Below are 21,894 nucleotides of genomic sequence, written 5' to 3'. Positions count from 1 at the left end.
TGCAGGGAAAGGAAGACCTTTAGGTTTTCCTCTGTAATTACATGGTAGAGTAGCTCTTGAGGAAGATGAGAAACCATGCTGGAGGCTGGCTGTGCACTGAAGGAGTGCAGAACAGCTTGTCAGGTGAATGGCTATATTTGCTTCCATCTAATTTCCTCTTATGATTTTCTGCTAAGGTGTGGAATAGGATATTAGCAGTTAGCATTAGCTCTGTAAGCACATTTGCATGGTAGCTGAGTTGTGGCTGGCTGGAACAGCACAGCTGCTATTTGCGACGGCCTCGGTGAAAGAGCTGGTGTGCAGGCAGCTCCCTCGGCGTACCTGATCCTGGGAGATGCAAGTCTGTTGTGAGCATCCCACCACTGCTGCACTCAAAAGCCCCATTGCCAAAGGAAGGAGATGGCTTGTCTGAAAACCATCCTGCCACCTGCAGCTGCTCTTTCCTCCAGGACCCAAAGGAGCCTTTTCCAAGCTTCCTGGCCTCGACAGCAGGGAGCAGCCAGCCTGGCTGGTCCTCGGCCATCAGTGTTTTACAAATGTCTTGCACCGTGCTTCTTGGCTTGGAGGGGTTTCCTTGGAGACCTGATGTCCTGTAATTTAGTGAGGAGACAAGAACTGACATCAGGAAAGGGGCAATGCTGGAGAAATAGTTACAGAGAGAAAAGAGAGCGTGGGGTCTGTCTACACTCCCTTACGGAGGCGGGCACGAGCACTAGCTGAGCGTAGGAGCACGGGCTGAGTGAGAAAGCTGGTTATGTTCAGATCGGTGGAATTTGGCAAGGAGGTACCGCTTCCCACACACAGCAGGGAGAAGCTCCTTGGTTAACCCATTGATTCCAGACAAGCCGCTTGTAAGATGCTCTGTGGTGCTCTGCTCTACAAAACTGGGTAATCTCCTGCTTGGGTACAGAGATCTGCTGTCCCTGGATTTCACTTGTGATGCCACAAGCCCTCAGGCAATACAAGTGGGAATTTATCTTTTTTTTTTTTTTTCTTCCCATGGATGACTTTGTCGTACCTCTCTGATTTGAGCAGTTAGGGGGACCACAGGTCCCAGGTGCTTTCAAAAAGTTTCTCCCTCTGTTTCAAGTCATGGCAAAAGCACAAAGCTCTGAACAGAGGTAGAGCTAAACTCCTGCAGTTCCCCACCAGGAAGCCCAGGTAGCTGATTTTGAACACTTCCAGCAGCCCTCTGCACAGCACATCCCATCCTGCCTCCCTCCGTGCTGCCTGGCAGAGCCTGGCTGCTCACCCCAGCCGGAGAGGGAAAGGCAAGGAGAGCAGGTATGTCCTGAGCATGAGAGTGACTGTTTGGCATCTTGTGAAACAAAAGAGCAAAGAGTAGGTTCCCAGGGCAGTGCAGGAGGATTACTTGTGGTCATAGACAACGATAGAGAAACAACACAAAGGCAGGGGAGATGCGCCCCAAACAACCGGAGGAGGGAGGTGCGAAGGGGTGGTGGAGGCATCATTAGGAGCCCAACAAGCAGGACATGAGCTTGGGGAAGGGGTTTTGGGGTTACTTGTAGCTTTCTTTCCCTCGCTTGTGTCTACCCTTACCCCTCTCCTAGGCCCTTATTTCTTGGTGTGGCATCAAACACGCTCTGAGCATGATGCAAGTCAACCTCTGCAGCTCTGAACTTGCCTGCTGTTGCGTCACCCAGAGACGCACGTGGGAAAGCAGACTCTTCCTGCCACCATCTGAATTTGGGTGCTCACATTTCCAAGGTAACCAGGTTATTTGTGGGCTGTTATTTTCTTTTTTTATCCTTTATGTGAGCAAATCAGACTATTTGCAGTGTTGCGAAGGCATGTAAATCAACACATCCCTGTATTTACAGCCAACTGGCACACGCTGTGATAGTCATGCTCTGGGCTGCTCGGAAAGTGTGTCAAAGTGGGCTTTCTTCCAGATTTTGTGCCATTTGCTCCTGTGCTTCCTCAAATCTTTCCTTAATTGTGCTTAAGGTCAGAGTGCTGGGCTGGCTAAATGTAATTTGGGATGAGAAGGTGGGTGAGGAAACGTCCAGCAGGTAGGGAGAGTAGCTCATGGGAGTCCCATCCAGCCTCCACGTCCTGTTCCTGCAAGTTCCTCTGTTCAAGCTGCAAAGTTCCCCTTTTGCTGGCTTTGCCTTTTGACCTTCTTGCTGTGTCGCCCAGCAGCATGGGCCCAAAGGACAGGCTGCAGCAAGGCCACCCAGAGCTGCCACGAGGTCACTGCTGGATCCCCGGCCCAGGTGTGAGATTTGGGTGGGAGACAGCACCACGAGTGTGATGTGAAGGAAACGGCTGTGCCGTGTGCTGGCAGTTCTGTTGCATTGAGGAGGCTCCCCGTGCCAGGAAGGGGGCAAGCAGGTGCTGAGGTCTGCCATGCCCGGCCGGGTGGTGTGGGGTCCGGGCTGCCACATATGGCTCAGCTAGTGACGTGATGACGAAGCAGGAAACATGCCTGTTTCCTGGGGGCCATGCTCAAGTTTAAATGGCTGTTTTTGTGTGGCATCTGTGTAGTATCCACCTTAAATTTGCGTGAAACCGTGAGGTGGGGAGCAATATGGTGTTGGACCTCAGGGCAGCGCTCTCCCTAGGGTGAGCAATGGCAGCCATTTTGTGTCTCTTCTCCACAGCATGCCCCTTCTTGTCATGGCCGCTGCTGCCCTGAGCGGGGTGCACCCACCCCCCTTCCTGGGCCAGCAGGGCTTGTAGGGTGGGGGGGAAATTACCTCTCTGAGCATCGTCTCCTTTTCCTAGCCTGGCTATGTCTCTGCTCTCACCTTTTTCCTCTCCAAAACACCTGAGGAGCTGCTGTGACACCTCGGGTGGCACCTGAGGGGACACTGACTGGTGGTCTGGGAAGGCCTGAAAGACTCGTGGCCATCACGGTGGTACAGGAATGTGGCTGGGTCCTGCGAAGGAGGTGTGGAAGGATGAACAGCTGGGGAAAGAAGGCTCTGTGTGGCTGACAGCAGCTGAACTCAGCCTGCAATGGTGGTGGCAGTCCTCAGCAGCTGTGATGGCGCTGGCACCAGCGGTCAGGGACTATGAGCTGCTTGCAATGGTATTGTAAGTTTCTGGTGCCTCCGGGCTCCTCCCTGACACCTCCATGCTGCCCTGCTCATGTCGTGATCGTGTTTTTGGGTTGGGAGCTGGGTCGGGGCGGAAGCTGCGGTTCAGCTTTGATGGCTCAGTCAAGGGTTGGGGATTAATTACGGGTTGGGAATTAATCATGCAGCAGGCACAGACACCCAGGCTGGCTGTACAGCCCCAGACTGCTGGTGCCCAGCTCCTGTGGGCCATGTGGACCCCTCAATGCCGGGACAGTATGGACCCCCTCCACTGCCTGGTGCTAGGCAAGACCACCAGAGCTCTCTGGCCTTTCTTTCTCCCTTCTGGTTGTTTGTGCTCATAGCTGAACTTGCACTTATTCTGCATTATCCTTATTTGCTTTCCCTGGTTTCTCCACTGCTTTGTGTTTCTTCAGATAGTTGGGATTTGAGGTACTCTCACCTGGCAGCTGCTCCTGCGAAGCTGTGGTCCTTCTGCAGGAGAATGGAGCCCTGGCTTCCTCTCAGAGACATTGGGGCATGTTGGAAAAGGAGGCCAGCTGTGCTATGGGGAGATTTGGAGGGGATGTGTGTTACTTCTGTGCTGCTCAGTGGTGCAAGCGATCCAAGAGCACATAGGGCCTTAAGAAGTATCGGGTGGGGGAACCAAGTATGAGTGGAGGAAGGGGAATCCAGACAGATTAATTTATTTTCCTGCTTTCTTTCCCTGGAGAAACATCTGGCTTATGTAAAGCCATTTGCTGGGTTTCTCACTGCTTTATTTTGAAAGTCTCTGCATTCAGGCACTCTGCTCTTCTCATCAACCTGCTCTTCTCATCTCCCATCACTGCCTCAAGGGCAGATTCTTCATGATTTGGGGTTTTGCTTTTATGAAGTTTACTCTTTGTTTCTGGTCTGTGTTGTCTTTTTCTTTCCTTTTCTTTCCTCTTCTTGTAAAGGACTGCTCTAGTTTGGCTTGTGGTTTTGCCTTGTTTTCTTCTGAGAGGTGAATTGTTGTGATAAACCCTGCACAAAGTGGGAGGGAGCAGACTGGTGCGTTGGCGAGACCCTGGTCACTGATACGGCACTAGTAAAAGCCCTGTGCTAGCGAGAAGCTGAGCTCTGAGGTTTGATTGCAGATGCAACACCCTAGAAGCACAGCATTTTTCTGTATGGGAGATTTTGAATTGAAATGTGCATGAGGGGGTGCAGTTAGAGGGGTTGTGACTTTGGGTTTGGGGTAAGCACTCTCCTTCATTTTGCCAAGGTGGGTCTGAATTGGACCCGTCATTTTACCGTGCAATCCTGGCAGTGAAGTGCTCAGTACCTGGTGGAAGATGTACAGCTCTGCTCCAGTGATGCAGTTTGGTTCTTACTCTAAATCTGCCACTTCCTCTCCCTGGATGGCTGATTCCCCACTGCTTGGAGCAGGCAGCAGTCCAGGCAGGATCGCACCCCTGAGAGCCAAGCAGGATGCTCTCAGAGCTGTGCAAAGCAGGATGCTGGATGTGAGTTTGAGGGGATTCAGGGTGCTGAGCCTGCAGAAAGCTGCCTTTTCCTCTGACAGACCAAGGATCAGCTCTGCAGTGAGCTCTGTCTCCGTGTCCTCTCTGCCATTCATCACCTTTCCTCTGCCCCCGTTCAGGCTGTTGCCTTAGAATGATCCTGCGCTAGAGGTTCAAACAGGCTCCTGCATGTCTTGGCCTTGCATCCAGTTGGCAGAAAGCTGAGAGAGAGAGAGATGTTTGGGAAAGTGTTGTGGGTTTTTTTTTTTGTTTGGGTTTTTTTAAATTATTTTTTTTAACAAGAAGCTTCACTATTCATTCATTCCCCAAATAGCTTTCCCTCTCATTGGACAACATCTTCCTGCTAGGACAGTCCAAGCCTGTTCTGACAGGCTGCTTATCTGCCTTGCAGCTCTGACTGCTTCCTCTGTCTCTCCTTTGTGTGGGAGGTGTTTTGTCTTTCCAAACTTCTGCTGACTTCAGTGGGCGCTAGCTTGTGCCCAAACATGCACTGATAGTGCAGTTCAGTGCTGAAATTCGCCACTGATTTTTATTTATGTCCCTGCAGCATGTTTTTCTTTGCAAGGGGAAGGGCTTAAGTGGTTTGAGGAGGGGCAGGAGGGTTGTTATTGAAAGTTAGTGAAGCAGAGGTTCTCTGCTGACCCTGTCTGCCTCTGTCCAGCGAGTCCTGCAGCAGAACGTGGTGAAGGCACTAGTGTTGAGGGGTGCCACACCGATGGGGGTCCAAATAAGGGGCTGAACTGCACAAAAACTGTGTCTGAAAAAGCCCAGAGCAGTCAGCTTGTTGCTTTCCTGTATTGCCAGCTGCTCAGGCAGTTTTAGAGAAATTCCCAGTCTAGTTTTAAATCTGGTAAAAGTGGAGAGAAGTGTGTGTGTGTGCATGAAGCAAGATTTACAAATGTCAGTATTTTTAATAAAACAAATCCAGTCATGTTTGAAGCTGCTGTCTGCCAGTGTACATTCCTGATACAGAATCAGTGCTTCCACTGAGATACAGTTTCCAGCCAACGTGATGGGACTGCCACTTCCTATCTGTGGCTCGAACCAGCAGTAGCCAGGAAAGGCCCATCTTGTCCCCTGTCCATGTTCCTCTTAGAGTGTCTGTATCAGTCTGGTGCCTGCAGCCTCATCCCCCAGGCTGGGCTAGCTGGGCCCCTCTCAGATGAGGAGGGAGAGGACAGATCCTCTTAGGAGAGGGACATCCGTCTTGTGAAGAGCACTTCTGGATCATACGTACTGGCTCCCCTGGAAAATGGTGGGCCCTTGCAGCTTGTGTTGATTGGCCATCAAGAGATGAAGCACTTGACCTTGGAGATGGGACTAGTGGTGAGTTACATGCAAGAACACTTCCCTGCCTCAGTGTTAAAATCAAGCTCTGATCTCTGGCAGTCCAGACTAACTCCTAGATGTCACTGTCCTGAAATAACTATGAATGAAACTCCAGATGATAGTTAGTTTTTTTGAATCTCCAAAACTTCTGTGAGCCTGTTCCTTGTGGAGGTACATTTGGTTTTGTCTATGGAGTTCTTCATGTTTCTTCCTGAGCTGTGGGATACTTCTACTGGCCATGCAATGCCACCACATGTCCAGTGCTACTGCATGTGCAGCGGAGGCTCAGGGATGTTTGTAGGTCAGGGATGACAGATACTCAGCAGGGCTCGTAGGTGCTATTATTTAATTGCATTCCAACAGCAGCGAAAGCAGTAGCAAGAGTAATAAACAAATTATAATCTACATTATGAAGCTGACAAATGCCACCCACTCATTACCTGTCTTTAACCACTCTCATTACTACCTAGTCTTTGTGGGAACTAATCTTGCTGCTCAGTGTCCGACTTGTTCACTTAATACCATTATCTGAAGCAATCGACCGCTCCTTGTGAAAGAAGAGGAAGGTGCTTTTCCTGAGGCTTGTTCTCTGGGCGCTGAAATGTGGGCAGCTCTGGGGTGGAGGAGGCTGAAGGGAGCACTTTGCAAAAGCATGGTGTGGCAGGGAGGTGAAGACTGAAGTCCACAGGGACAATCTCGGGGGGTGGGTCTGGGGGCAGGTGGCAGGATAGGAAGAAAAGGCTGCACTCTGTTTGTCTCCCTGGGATTGAGGAATAGTATCCAGCAAAGGGATGTTAGGAAGAGCCATGTTTTCTTCTCTCCAGATGTTTTCCAGGGTTCGGGAGCAAGCTGGGTTGCTGAGTAATGACAGTTCTCTTTGTGGCTGCTGCAAGCCCAGGGCATTGTAGGAGGAAGTCCTGGTAGTGTTTCTGTGGGGACCTGTTCAGGCTCCCCCCAGGAAAAAACAATTGATCTCCAGGAATTTCTTGCACAGGTCTGGCGGCATAGCTTGAGTTCAGCAGAGTCAAGGATGCTCAGCCTCCTTGGTGCCTGGCTGCTGCCACTACATTGTGTCAGTCCATACTAAATGTTAACGACTGTGCTGTGCCTGGGGTGCAGCTATTCTCCTTTCCTCACTGACACAACTGGGAGCTTTTCTGGGGGAGGTTATTAAGGCCTGGAAGCTGAGGAGTTGGGCTGAGAGAGCAGATGGGAAAATAGGTCTTTTTCAAGATACTCCATGGGTGGCTGAACCCTGGCCAGCCAGAGGTCCTATTGTGCTCTCAGGGTTTTGCAATATCTCATGAGGGTCTCTAATGGGTAAATAATAAGCTGAAAGATGGTAAACGAAGACGGAGAGGTGAAGGGCCATATTTCCCACTGGAGAATTGACATCAGTCAAATGTGACAAGGGCCTGTCGAAGGCCAGAGCTTTTGAATGTGTCTGTTAATGATGAAGAAGAGTAAGTGGCAGATTATGAAGTTTGCTGCTGAGTATTCAGAGTAGTAAAACCTAAAAGCTGCACTGAATAACTGTAGGAAGTCCTTGCAATGTGGAGTGGTGGGGTTGCAGTATATGATGCTGAGAAAAGCAAAGCAATCCAGGGAGAAGAGGGAGCCATCTTAATCTAAAATGCAGTGGAATGGGCTCAAAAGGGTTAATGTCACTTGGGAGAGAGATCTCAGAAGTGCAATGAACTGGGCTATAGGAGCAAGGCTTGATTCTGAGTATGGTCAAAAAACCCAAAAACAATTGACTTCTAGGAAAAGAGCTGAGAACAAACTGTATAAATGCACTGTATGAATCTGTGGGGAACAAAAGCGTTTATGTAGGTTTGGGGGAGACTGGAGTAACTAATGCAAGGAAAATCCATTGAGTGCTTTTAAATATCAATACATAGTCTCTTGTGGAGAAAGTCCTGCATCTGCAAATAGCTGGAGCCTGGGAAGGTGTTTGTAATGAAACATAGCTACATGCTTGCCCTGTTCTTATACTCTTCCCTAGGTGCTGCTGTCAAGTACCATTGAAGACAGGACACAGGGCAGGATGAAACTTGATCCAACCACAGTTAGTGGCTCTGATTCCTTTGCTTTTCCAAGAAAATGCTGACCTGGAGTAAGCCATGTGTGGCACACTGCGACTGTGTGTGTATGAGGAGCTTTTATGGAGGTTAGAGATAATGCGCTCTCTTTCTCTCTGTTCAGTGAAGAGAGCTGCTGAAGTGCATGGCTGGAGAAGAAAAATCCTGAGGTTATTGTACATCAGTTATCAAAGGGACATTGCAATGTAGTGTAGGGCAGCCAAAGCAGGGAGGGCGACTTTGTACCAACAGAAACATCTTGTTCTTCACCAGCACCAGTCACTCTGAAATGAACAGTTTCCTTAGGTGATGGAAAGCCATTGTCCGGGTCAACAAACCCACCTCTTGTCTCCTTTGAGGAATGTTTGGGCAAGAAACCAAATCCAAAAGGATTCACTTTCTTTGACCTGTCATCTCCCATCACTTCTTAAGTACCGTGCTTCTGGTTAGGAAGAACTGGATGACGTGGAAGTAGCTGGATGGGCCAGGGCAACTCATCCTACCCTCAAAACCCCCATGTGCTACTTTAACCCACACCACAGTGGGGCGAGACACTGTGTGGGAGCATGAGACAAGTTCTGAATGTTCCTGTTGATCAAATGGCCCACTGAGTCTCCTGATCTGCTGTGGTGATAAGTCATAACGAGGACTCTCTCTTAATCCTCATTATCCTCTGTTGGCGCTTCCTGCCCACATACACTAGATATTTCCTATCAACAGGGAGTAACCTCTGTGGAAGATAGGATCAGATTCCCAGGAATCAGGCTGTAGTAAGAGTGAAGGAAGAATGAAGAAACTGTCCTAATTTGAGGCTAATCTTATAAATACAGGGCTGGATACAGACAATAGGAAGAGAAATGCCAGGAGAGCTTTAGCATTTAGTTAGGGAAGGATCATCTTTTGCCAGGAGTAGCCTTAATTGTAACTTATGATTTGGTAAAGTTGCTGTTTGATCTCAGCTTCAGCAGAGGGGAAGAGACAGACTCTGGGTTGTGTCACCAGAAGAGGAGTAGCCTGAGAAAAGAACAGGGAAAAGTGTCTTTAAAAACAATTTTTTGTCACTTGTGTACTAAGTCAAGCTGCAGTGCATGGATGGAGTACTTTATTTCTGTTTTGATTTGGATAAAACACTAAATAAGGAGGAGAAAAGGGCTGTGTGATTTTTCCTGAAGCAGACGTGCTAATATACCCACCGGCTATTTAATGTTGCACAGCATTGCTGAAAATGCAGAAAACCACAAATCTTTTCTTCTAGCATAAGTGGGTTGGTGGGGTGGGGTGTTTCTTTCCCCTACCTAGACCCATAGCTGGAGCCTGTACCAGTCAGAGACTTGGCTTGTCCCTCATGCTCACCTTTCATGTGGGCTGGGTGGAGTGTGCTGAAGCTGTTTGTGGTAGGAAGTTCTCTACAGACAGTTGCTTTTATGAACCTTTTTAGGCAACCTGTTAAAATGAAGAGTTGCCTCCTACCTGTCCCTGTCCTATCCACATCACAGCACCATGCATGGCCAGAGCCCGTGATGCCTCTCTGCGTTTCATTTGCAAGCAGGATGAGAGCACAAGCATGTTTGTGAGAAATGAATTGCCTTTACAGGGGTGTGTGAGGGTCCTTAACCACATATTCATGAGCAACTGGTATTCTAGCATGATCCCATAACCATACAAATGACTACAATGCAACAAGGTGTGGGCACTGGTTGCTTATCCCCACCCTAAAGGCGGTGTCGCAAGTTCCTGGAAAATGCCGTCATGTCCTTGCGGGTTTGGACTCGTTTGGCTTTTTACTATCCATCCAGCTCACAGGTGCTTGTTGGTGTTTTATTTATTGCCCAGCTCTGGGCTGATCACTGCTTCTTCCTTCGGAAGCTTTACAGGCCTTGTCTTGGACCAAGTTTGTGAAGCTATGGTGACATACAAAACCCCTGCTGCTTCCTAGAAACTTTCTGTCCCTTTTAGATAGTCCAGCTTGGACAGGAGGTCTCACCAGGCTTGGCCTAAGACGAGTGATACAGTAGTTCCCTGTTCCAGGCTTCTTGTATGAGTTAGGACAAGTGCTTTCAGCGATCCGTAGGTCATCTGTATCTTAGTTTCTCACTTCCTATTGTTTCTGGCCCTCCCAGGATAGTTGATTTTTGCCTGAAAGTCAGCAGAAAAGTCATGCCATGTGGACTTCCATTCCATCCCGAGGTGGTTTTCTTTGTTGTTTTCTCTTCACCATAGCAGGTTATGTGATCTAAGGGTTCTACTTTATTATAAACAGTGCACAGTTTGGCTCCAGTGGCTGGTTTGTTTTTTTTTTTTTTGTAGTTTTTGTGTTGTTTGTTTTTTATTTTTAAATTTAAAAATGACTGATGCATTTGGGCTCTGTTTAAGATGAACTCTGTCAGGGAGCAGGGCTGGCTCAGAGGACATACACAGTGGTGTGGGCACACCAGATCCTCCTTTGTGCTACATTTACTTTCATAAAGGTTTGCTAAGTAGTGCCTACGGGTGGTTGATGCAGCTGGATAGTGAACAGAGTGCTTGTAATTGCTTCTGCTATCTTCAGGGATGTGCTTCCAGCAAGTCACGACACCTGGTAACGTGCTTGTAACATCTAGTAACCTTGTAATTTTATAAGTGGAGCTTTAATCCTGCCTGGTTGCCAGTCAGGTCTGGAAACATCGACTGTGGCACTCTATGGTCTCTGCTAAAATGCTGTGCCTGGTCGCTGAACTCACTGGATTTTGCTGCCTTCGCTGTCTTCTCCTTGCCAGATGCTCCAGTCCTTCACATAGGTCGAAGCCTGCCCTTGTCTATTAGTTTTCTCCCCAAGACCTTCTGTAGCGTGGATGTTTGCATGTTGATCCTTTGCTAGCCAGGTGCTGCTGTGTGATATTTCCTCCTTTACAGATGGCAGATACCTTGCAGTGAAGGAACTGTGAGGCTGAAGGGGCCAGCATTCCTGCAAAGCCTTGAGTGGTCTGGTTGAGGCACTGGAGTTTGGGAAGGTGGAAGGACTGGAGGGAGAGTTTAGGCTTGCTGCAGAAAGAAGACAGATTCAAGAACTCTTGTTTTGTCTGTGCTGTTGGGATCTGGTCTGCTGCAGGAATGGGAGTCCCTGTGCTGCAGGCTGGCTGCAGAAGGCATGCGCCAGCCACAGGGTGCTCAGCCAGGCAGGAGACGGAGGGAAAGGAATGTCCTACGCAGGCTGTGAGCAGTCCCTGGACTGAGCCACCAACAGAAAGTTGGTGGCAGAGCAGGCATTGAGCCCTGAGCTTTTAACAAACCAGCTTTCACCAGAACCTCATGGCCCAGCCTTGTTCTCCAAGGCCTGCTCTAACCATAGGTGTAAGGTGTCATGCCAGAGTACCCAACTGCTGGAGTCCTGATCTGTAGCTATCCCCACCTGGGAAGGTGTCCCCTGTAGAAATGCAGGCAGCAGCATCCTGCCATGCGGGAAGCCCTGAAGAAGAGAAGGCTCGGCCAGGAGGAGGTGCAGAGCACACAGGAGGATCTTGGGGTGGGGTTTCAGGCTGACTTCCAGGTCCAGCTTTGGGGCAGCCCTGGTAAACGCTCTTCACAGCACTGGGAGGGACTGGTGTTCAGTGAGCAGGGCGGGGTGGATGCTCTGCGCCAAACTCTCGCTTGTCTTCTTTCTCCTTAGGGCATTCTTCATTCATTAAACTTGCTACCAAGGCAGCTTTGGTGGAAGTAACCAGTTTCCTGAAAGTGGAGGCCTTTCCTGAGTGAGCACGCAGTCTTGGGGTTTGGGTGAACTGCCATGTTTGGAAGAGCAGGGTGGGGAAAGCGGGGAGTTTTGTTGTGTGCTCCATTACCAGTGACTGTGGACAAGAATATGAAGCAACAACCAACACCAAAGAGCAGAGAGCCAGTTTTAATTGCCTGCAGTCAGATACTCCTGGTGAGCAGAGAGCAAAGCTTTGAATGGAAAGCACAGTCTACCTCTAGTCTATATGTCTTCCTCCTTCCTGGCTCTAAATATGAATTCAGGTGTGTGGCTCCAAAATAAGCAGTGAGAGCCAGTTTAGGGTGGGCGCTGTCTTTTGCCTTCCACTTTCTTCAGTACCCCAATCAGCAGGGACATGATCCCAGGCAGCACCCCTGTGGCATGGCTGTCGTGCGAAATAACAAGCTGGCAAGTCCTGACTCCTTATTTATATTTTGGTGAAGGTTTTTATCATGTTTCCTGCAGACACGGACTGAGAGGAACGGGTGGTTCTGCTGTTGGTGTGCCTTTCTGATAAAGGCCAATGGCTTTTAGCAAGCCTCACGGCTCTTGAGTTGCTGTTGGGTCTCACTATATCCCCTTTTGCTGCTTCACATGAGCGCTTCTGCTGTGTCTGCTGGAAGACAGGTGTCTTCTGTGCAAGAGATTTTAAGAAGTCACTTAGCCTGTTTACTTTTCAGTTTTATAACCCTTATTCTGTTTTTTTTTTTTAAATTCTTCCTCTGCCCTGGAAATCTCTCCTTTACCCTCCCCAAGTAGAGAATATTTACAGGAATCTGTAATTTGTTAATTGAAACTGCTTCTTGCTTTGCATGAAAAAAAAAAGCAAACTATGACTGTAACACAATGGAAGTATAAACAGGAAAACAGACAAAAAAGGATTCATTTTGGAGACATATTCCCTTAAGAATGCAAAACCTTCTAGGCCTGGAAGGTATGTGAGTCAAGTATCAATTGGTATGATGTACCAGAAAAGGAAATGTTTAACTTTTTTATTTATGTCCAGTAGAGCTCAATGAAGCCTTCAGAGAAAAATACAACTGAGAAGGATTCAAAGGGAAACAGCACTTAGGGCTTCTGGCTGTGTATGCAGCGCTTTTTAAGAGTTTCATGGGAATGTTAATAGTTTATTCTCAGCAGTGTCTGCGGAATGCGAGTCTGTAATTTGGAAACTTTTTGCATGACTTTAAAATTGAAAATAAAACAGAAATCTGGCCTAGATTTTAAAAAATGACAATGGAAGTTCCCCCCAAACCAGTGGTGAGATAGCCCATAAACAGTGTCTAGAAAACCAGGTCCCTTAAGGCTGTCTCCACTTGGAATCCAAATTTAATAGGCGATTTTAGGTGATCTTATGTTTGAAAGTCACCATGTGATTTGGGCAACCAAAGGAATAATTTGTGAATTATCTATTAGCTGAAATATGTTCACATAAACCATACACTGAGTAACTGAACATAATTGAACATATAGTCAGCAAAATTGAAGTCTGTTCATGGCTAATTTGTGAACTGACAAAGGAGCTAAATCATTTGATGAGCATTTGGTTCCAAGTTGTACACCTATCTCTAGTGTCCAGCTGTAAAAGAGCAAAATGTTTAGTTAAGCTCAGTATTGATGGTTTATGAAGATCAGATCTATTTTTATTATTATTGCTTTATTTGGAAAAGACTCCAGAAGTCTTTGGAGTGTCTTTTTTTTTTCTCTTTTTAACCCTTTTTGGCAGGATGCGAACAGGTCAGAGCCAGACAGTTATCCCTTCTGCAGTTGGTCAGACAGTTAACAAGCAGCCTATTTGGTCCAGAAATTTGGAGGGGTCCTCATCTCTGCTGTACTGTGATCCTGCCAGGCAGGACAGCACTTTTCACCTCTGCAATTTGAATTAGGGCAAAGGAAGAACAAACTGTTACTATGAGCTGTTCCAACCAACTCCCTTCTTCTGTCAACTGCCAACCATGATTTTATGTTTAATTATTTGCATTACATCATTAGTCCTGTGCTAGATGTTGTACAAGGCTAATGATGTAAAAACTACACTAGGTTTAGACACTGCACAGGCTTCCCTGTAGGGCGTATGTGCTGAAGTGTTTGAAGTGCTGAAGGAGGGGAAGCTGGCAAAATCTCCCCTATCTTCTCCCTTTGGAATAGTAAGATATTTAACATGTTCATTTAGCCGGCTTATTAAAACAGGATATTCTTCTTCAGAAGTACATCCCTGGACTAGTTAGAATCTCCTTTATGCTTTCTGTGCCATGCATCCGAGCAGGACATTTCTGAGGGAGACCCTCAGTCAGAGGTCCACCATGCTCTTCCCACCAGAGCAAGCCCAGGCCGGGCACAAGGACAGGTGGTTCAGGGGCACATCAGATCAGTTATTTAGAGACCTTGGGCAAAGCAGAATGCATCAGAGTCTTGGCTCTCCAGAGCATAAATGTCCAAGTATCTCTTCTGAAGGTGCCTGGTAATTACAAGCAGATCTCCTCCCTTCCAGAGCCTGTGGTGAGATTTGGCTACTTGTTATTGCCCTAGTGTTATTTCCACATCCTCACAGCCTGTGTGTACATGCATATTTCCACTTGCTCTTTTATCATGTTCTCCTTTCTGAGCTTCCCTTTAGACTGTTGATAAGCTGTCTGTATTGCTTAATATGGGTTGAGGGTGTTGTGTTTCGGAGGGTCTGGCAGGGTTTCTTATGGAGCACCTGGATGCACAGGAACTATTAAAGTGTGGTCTCACGGTCTAACAGTTGGGCAGGGTAGCCTGCTGGTTCCCTCCTGGTGGGAGTGTGCTCGCTCCAGATGCCAGCTGATATGGTAGGGATGAAACTGGGAAAGGATGTTCTGTGTACTGGTAGTAAACCTCTGAGCAAAGGGGTCTGGGAAGGGGAATGGGCAGTGCTGGTGGCAGAGGAGGGACAGCCTGACTCGCAGAGCCCCTGTCCTATACTCACCAAGTCTGGTTTAAGAGAGTGGAGAGGGAAATCACTTCTTTTCACCTCTGTTGGTGTCTCTGCCCTCCTGCTCTCACACAGGGCTGCGTGTGTAGTGTCTGTGGAAGCAGAGCAGGACAGGACAGCAGGTGCCTGGATGCCTCGCTCTTTCTCAATCCTGTGGCCAGACTTGTTGAGCCCAGTTCTCTGTATCTGAATCAAGCCTGCCTTAACCTCATGGAAGTGGGGTCAGGGACTGAAGCTGGGGTGCGTCCTCCTTTTCCCACGGCTACCCATATGCTGAGAAACCCAGGAGCTGATCACACTCCACTGCTCTGGTAGGAGATGCTTGTCCTTTACCCCTCTCTGGAGTGGTTGAGTCTCTCTGCACTGAAATACGCTCTCCCTGTGGAAGAGGAAATATGGGCCCTACTTCTGTGAGATGCTGCAGGATAGCCAAACATCCTCAGCAGGTAGAGATCATGTAATTCAGGTGGACCACTAAACTTTTAGGCAGCAATTAGGACATATGCAGTAACTCTGAGTCAACTAATACATCTGGGTGTTGCCTTGGCATACTTCCGATGGCAAATCCTTCCTGTGTAGGCTTGATGTTCTTACATTCTCTGCTGGCCTCCCAAGTGCTCCACTTGGAAACCTGATCAAAAGCCTGTGGTGATGCCAAAGGGAGATGTCCCATTGAATTCCCTGGCGTTCCTTTGGTCCTCTAAACCTGCAGATGATCCCAGGCAGTTTCTTTGATGCCTTCTTCCCCAGTGGATGAAGTAATTATGACTTCTGTGCAGCAGGTTAATAGCTCTGAAGACTTTAGTCAGGCTGATAACAACAACTGTGTTTTAATAAAAAATGTTCTGGTAAATCCTTCTGAATTGCAGCTCTAATTACTCTGCAGCCTGATGTGCAGCAATTGCAAAGCTAATAGGATCACCTGAATCCAGTTAATGAATCCTCTGTTATGGCTTGCTGTGACTCACAAGATGTGTAGTGTTTCTTCTGGTCTCCCCTGCCCTGCTCCATTCCCTGGTGAATATTTATGCTCTGTATTGCTAAAGGTAAGGGGGTGTGTGCCTAAACTTTGAATGAATTAACTTAAATATATGTGTGTCCTTTCTCTCATTATTTCAATGGACTGTAAGGATCAAGAGCTTGGGCTTTTTGCTTTGGTCTCAAGGTGAGTTCATTCAAGAACTCACCAGTAGCTGCTACTGCCTGATAGCTCTTTTCAGGCTTACAGGTTTTGGTGAGAAATCTGTTCAGCCCTGTTCTCTGCTTCCCTGGTAGTAGTCTGCATCTGTATTAGAGAACAGAGTTAGGAGAAACACAATTCCTCCTTGCTGGCATTTTAAGGTAGTTTGTCCTGCATCAGGAAAGGGAAAAAACATTAATCTGAAAGTAATTTGTTTTGTTGGAACACTTTTTCTTTCCATTTCAACCCTTTGTATGTAAACTTGCTTATGTTTCCCAGCTGCTCCCCCCTGGCCCCTTCCTTTCAAAAGGAAAAAGGCATATTAACTCCAAATCCAAGTTCTTCCATTTTTGACAAGGCTGTAAGCTGGGGATCTGGGTTTGGAAGGCTCAGGACTGCTCAGGAGTGGGACTCTGGGCAAGCAACAGGGACCCAATGGTGCTTTTGGTTTTAAGGTGCCTTTTTCTTTTACAGGTGGAGGGTCTAGGTAGTTTGGGGCTTGTTGGCAGACTCTGGTGTTAAAGCTTCAGCCTCAGTCAACGATAAGCAAAGGATTGTTTGAAAGTGGCCTTTCAAAACTTCCCTCCTTGTTGATTTCTTGTTCTAAATGTTCTGTTTCTTACATATATTTATAGGATTAACTCCTTGTTTAGGCACACTATAAAATGTGCCTCTAACCATGTACCTTATAACTACTATAATAGCAAGGAAGCCTGTCTGACGAATTTAGTGGCAGGAAGCAAAGTAAACATCTAAAGGATGTAATAAAGAGATTCAGGTGGGTAGGACATAGCAACATACCTTAGGAAAGACTTGACACCAGCCACATTTCTGGTCCTGTAGCTCCAGTGCAGTTCTTTACTGGACATAATGCAGTGAACCATTTGTCTTAACTGCTCATGGAGTTGGGGCTTGTGTAAAAGCACAGATGTGAGGCCTGGGACTGTCTGTCCCCTAGCTGTGGGGGTATTACTGTAGAGGGGAGGATGCATGGAGCAAATCTTTCTCTTTCCCACTGCACACACCACAGCTGATTTCATAGATGGGTCAAACTGAAAAACTCCAGCTCACTGTGAGGATGTTAGTAGAGGATACTGGACTGGGGGTTTTCAGAGGCTCAATTAAATCTCTGTCTAGGAACTTGAAGACCTTGGGTAAGAGAGAAAAATGCTAAATGATTCAAGTGTTGCAGTAGAGAGAGATGAATGAAGTTACAAAGGAACTGTACAAATATTTATTGCATGCTGGCAACAGATTTCAGGCCAGTCCGTTACAGCTGGGGGGAGGGAGTGTCACTATTTTTTTTTGTTGTTGGTCTTTTTTTAAGCAGAGTTTAGAGGGAAAAAAAAAAAAGGCTTGGGTGACGTTTGGAAAGAGGAACAAAACCAAGCCCAGCAAATCTGCTTGTAAATGATAAGACAAGGAGGGGGAGAGTAGCAGAGGTGGTGCTGGAGGGTTTGTATTGCTTTCCTGGACATTAAAAGTGCAGTAGCATCTCTGTGGCTGCTCCTGCCTAGCTGTGACATGCAAAAAACCTCTTGTGAGCGCTGGGCTGAACGTGGGAGGAAAGGAGTGCAGTTTATATTGGATTTTCAAATACTATAGTGTCAGACTTCTGCCTGTCTGACTCCCCCCTGAAAGTTCAGGGCCTGCTCTTTGAAGGCTCCTCTAATTTCTGGTGTTTACAGGCATTTATCCTCTGCTCTCTGTGCTGGGCTTGGTTACAGAGAATGGATTAGGAATGTAGGAGCTGTAGCATGTGTAGATACTGGTTTTGATTGCCTATGGTGGGGGTTTTTGTTGTTTTTGTTTTTCTTCTTTATGGAAGAAATGGGTAATGCGTTCTGGGGCTGGAGCTAGCTTGACTCTGACCTCTGACTCTGAGATACCGGATGCCTTGGCAGTGACATTAGCTAGGTGGCTTGGGAAGAAGTGGAATGCTTGCGTTCTTCACTGCCTCCCACAGGGTCAGGTGGGTTTTCTCGTGGTGGGTGGGAAGAAGTCACTTCTCACCTCCTCCTCAGACAGAGCAGAGGTCGGCCGTCTCGCTTACATTTCCCTTAGTCTTGCTGATAAATATTTGTATTTTTCATGTTTTGGAAGCTGAGCGCAGGAAGATTAAAACTCATGCTTGTCAGCTTTTGGGCAGAGTGAGAAGTGGCTGCTTCCCACATGTTGCCTGTGGGATTGTTTCACATTGGCTGCTCTGTGCTTGGGCAGTGCCTTGCCCTTCCCTAGAAGATGCTCCAGGCCCTTGGGAGCTCTCCATGCAGGAGCTGGGCATGAAGGAGCATGGCTGTCTGCTGGGCAGAAGCAGGACCTGGGGACCAGGAGGGATGGAGTTTGTTCCTGGCTCCATCTAACTTGGGCCACCTGGCTTCAGTGTCTCAGTGTGACAGCCGTGCATGACAGAGCATGGCAGAGCAGCATGTGCTTGATGCTGCCAGTCAGCAGCAGACTCTGTCCTCACTTCACGTTACGATGGCAGGCCAGATCCTGCCTAACATCCGCTTTGCCAGTTGCTAGTGCTGAATCTGTCCCACTTGACTCCTGCTCGCAGCAAGGCTGGATGGGGAGCTGTCTCAGTGAAGCTCCAATCTCCCTGTCTCTGAACCTACTGTGGGAGTTTTTGGCATGACCCTGAGTGGGACAAAGATTTAAAATCCTTACCCTAACCTATGGGGAAAGTATTCAGGAGGCTTTCATCTTTGGAAAATGCACTGGGTTCTCTGGATGAAAGAGCTACTATTTACCTATCAACAACATAATCCCCCTCCCTCCTACGGATTGCAGGCAAGCTCCCGGGGCAAACAGCACTGTAATTAAGAACAAATATTTACTATGAAGGACTAGCTGAGGCCTGGCTGGGCAAGCAGCCATGAGCCTTGTCTGAACTTGCCTTCTGTTTGTTCCCCTTTGAAAGCGAGGAGTCAAAGTCTTTTGTCAGAGGAGCATTTGTGAGGCACAAGATGGTGGGTTGGGCCTCCGAAGCAGCCAGGAGCCATCAGGCTGTTTGTTCCAAGACGAGGAAATCCCCCACAAGCAGAGTTAATTGCATCTAGAGACACTTCACTTTTCTGTTATGGATTGCTCTTGGGTAGATCTGCAAGTGAGGGTGGGTGCAGAGATAGATCTGCATGCAGGGACTGCAGCTGATGCCATGCTACAAGCAAGTCTGTGGAAATACTTGTCTGCTCTAAAATAATGAATTAATTTAGGCTTTGTTTGCATCTACTTTCCCTTTTGATTTCTGTTGCAATTCAAGAGTTTAATTCCCAGACTCAAGCCCTGGTGTTTAGATGCAGGAGAGCTTGGCTGCTGGAGAAAGCACGTCCTTACAAAATTGCTGGGACTGTTTCACAGCTCAAACTCGCAGCCTACTCATCTGCCCTCTGCTACTCTGATCAACAGCAAGGAGGGGTGACAGGGATCTTGCTCATCTTCTGGCAAGGCTCGGCAAGCTGAAATTTAATAAATAAGTCAATTGTGAGTAATAGAAACAATTGCAAGGATGTGGTGTGTGGTTCAACCAGCTATCACTGCTGTGGTAATGCAACAAGGCATGTGATTAGACTGGGAAATTGCTGTAGCAATACCAAGATTTACAGCATGAGTCCCACAGAAGGAGTGGACTTGGGAGACACACACAGACACACAGAGCTTGCAAAAGGACTGAGCGAAGTGGCCAGCACCAGCTTCCAGGGTGCTGAGGAAGCCATGGAAGTAACTGGAGAGGTGCCCTGCAGCATGCTGGGGGGTGTGTGTGTGCATGCTATAAAACTCATGGTTACAACTTGTCAGAGTTTTTGAGGAATATGTCACTAGCTGGTCTGATTTAAGAGGGTTTTTTTGGTTTCTTCCTCCTTGTTGTAGGGATGGTCATATATTCTCAGCAGTGTAACAGCTGAAAATGGGGCTCATGGATGCCTGTGCTCATGGGCTGAGCGTAACCTGCCTGTAGCGCTGATCTGTGAGAGCTGCTTTATATATTAGATACCTGGTTTGGGTTTTTAAAATAAACTCCTTTGCTCCCAGACAGAAAAGTTTATTTGAGTCTTCTTTTGTTTGGGAGCTTAGATGCAACACCAGGGAGAAGGCAGGGGTTACCTAGTATACAGGATCTGGGAGGGCTGGGAAGAGGAAAGGCTCTCAGCTGTGAGCTAGGAAGTCACAGAAGAGCAAAGAAATGAGCTAGAGAGGCTCCACAGACTTGACGTTAGTGCTCCTTAAGAAGGCAAGAACAGCTTCAGCAGTGCCTCACGCTGTGGCTTTATCAGTGCCCACCTCCTGCTATGGCCCATTAGATGTGTGCAGGGAGGAGGCGGCTGCGCAGCTGCTCCTGCTTTTGCGCTGTGACCAGTACGTTAGTGCTGGCGAACCCCAACTAAACCCATAGCTTGAGCAGAACAAAACTGGCTCACTGTTTTTTGCGTTAAATCCACACCATCCTGGTTCATGAGTGTGTGCGTTCTTTGGCTTCGGTGTCCAAAATAAATGCCAAAAAAGCTGTCAGGTCTCTGGTTTGGCTTCAACAAAGTTGTCCATTCCAATGTGTCTCATGCATATGGCTGTAGGAGGGGAGCCCTGCTTTTGTCATCTTTGCCAGCGAGTCAGACATCTCTGGCAAGCCTGCAAGAGTTTTGCTTGATTTTAGAGGGAGGGAGTGAGTAAAGCTGCCTGGAAGATGTGCCGTGCTTTCTGAAAGAGAAGTAAGCATTGAAATTCTGGTCAGAGAAAACATAGGTTGGTTCTTTGGAGGCATGATTCCTGCCTTGTTTTGTTGATTCCTGCTACTGCTGCTCTTTCATGGTCGCATTTGCTCCTTGGCAGGTTGAGGGATGCATGTATTTGGAGTACTGTGTCCTGAAAAGGTAAGTTTGGCTAAAGAGTGGGTCTGCAAGAATTCCTCAGACGAGGCCTTGTTTGCCTTGGGTAGTGTAAGATCCTGAAGCCAGATAGGCTACTAGACAGAGGTTGTGCAGACACCTCCAACATCCTAGTGCAGCAAGCAGTAATCAGGTCTGGGGAGACTGTCTTTTAAAACTGTGTTTAGAGTTTCATATCAAGGACAAGTCTATCCCTGGGACTATATGTATAGTGGAAAATTCCCTCATTTCTTTAAACCTACTATGTTAAAGAGGTGGTTGCTGAAATGCCTCCTACCTTCCCTCTTCCCTGTTAGTTTAGAGACAAGTTTAACAATTATCATTTGAAAAGGACCTAAGGAAAGAACTCAAGATACTCTTTTCCATCTGATGTTACAAAGAGACTTTAACATCTCATCTCAGGGGACTACCAATTGTGTGGGTACCAGTCTTTTGTGACAGTTATCAAACAGACTAGGCGCTTCCTAGCACTGCAGGCACGCACGTGACGTTCTGAGATGAAGCACCTGAAAAGGAACCTGAGGAGACTCTGAGGATACCCAGAGAGGTGAGTGGGAGAAGCAGGTTGCTGTGTCCCGCACAGTCCTACACAGTGCTGGTGAGGAAGAGTTAACTCGCTTCTGTCTGAGCTGAGCCTGGAAGCAGAGGTTGGTTGGCTGAACATTGGAAATCCTCTCTTCATGCCAGGTGTAACAAGGATCATCTGGTAAAAATGTGTGTCTGCCTGAGACACACATCTGCCTTAGACATGCATTGAGCACGAATGGAGTTTGCTGTCTGCTGGAGGAGCCAGGTCCCCAGTTGAGCAAAGCCTAACGGAAATTGGATCCAGTCCAGAATGTCTGGATGGCATATGGTATTTACTGTAATATGGCATTGCTTGTGTAAGCAACACACCCTTCTCCCTCACTCTGGAAACCATCTGGGCTTCATGTGCGAGCGGTTAAAAACCGGAGCAGGAGAGCATCTGATGCTGTATGGCTCTTGTGATGTGTTTCCCACTCTGGCCCCTCTCCATGGGTGTCCCTGCGTTTGCAGGCATGGGAGTCTCAGCCATGCCCCGATGTCCTCTTAACAACCCGCTGAGGGTTTTCTTCCCTTTTTCTGCAGTGGCTGTAAACAGAGTAGGGTTGTATGAGGAGTTTGCATAGGGCTTTACGGGCAG

The sequence above is a fragment of the Ciconia boyciana genome, chromosome 11, assembly GCF_034638445.1.
Source record: "Ciconia boyciana chromosome 11, ASM3463844v1, whole genome shotgun sequence".
Lineage (NCBI taxonomy): Eukaryota > Metazoa > Chordata > Aves > Ciconiiformes > Ciconiidae > Ciconia > Ciconia boyciana.
Note: the sequence above shows the minus strand (reverse complement) of the source record.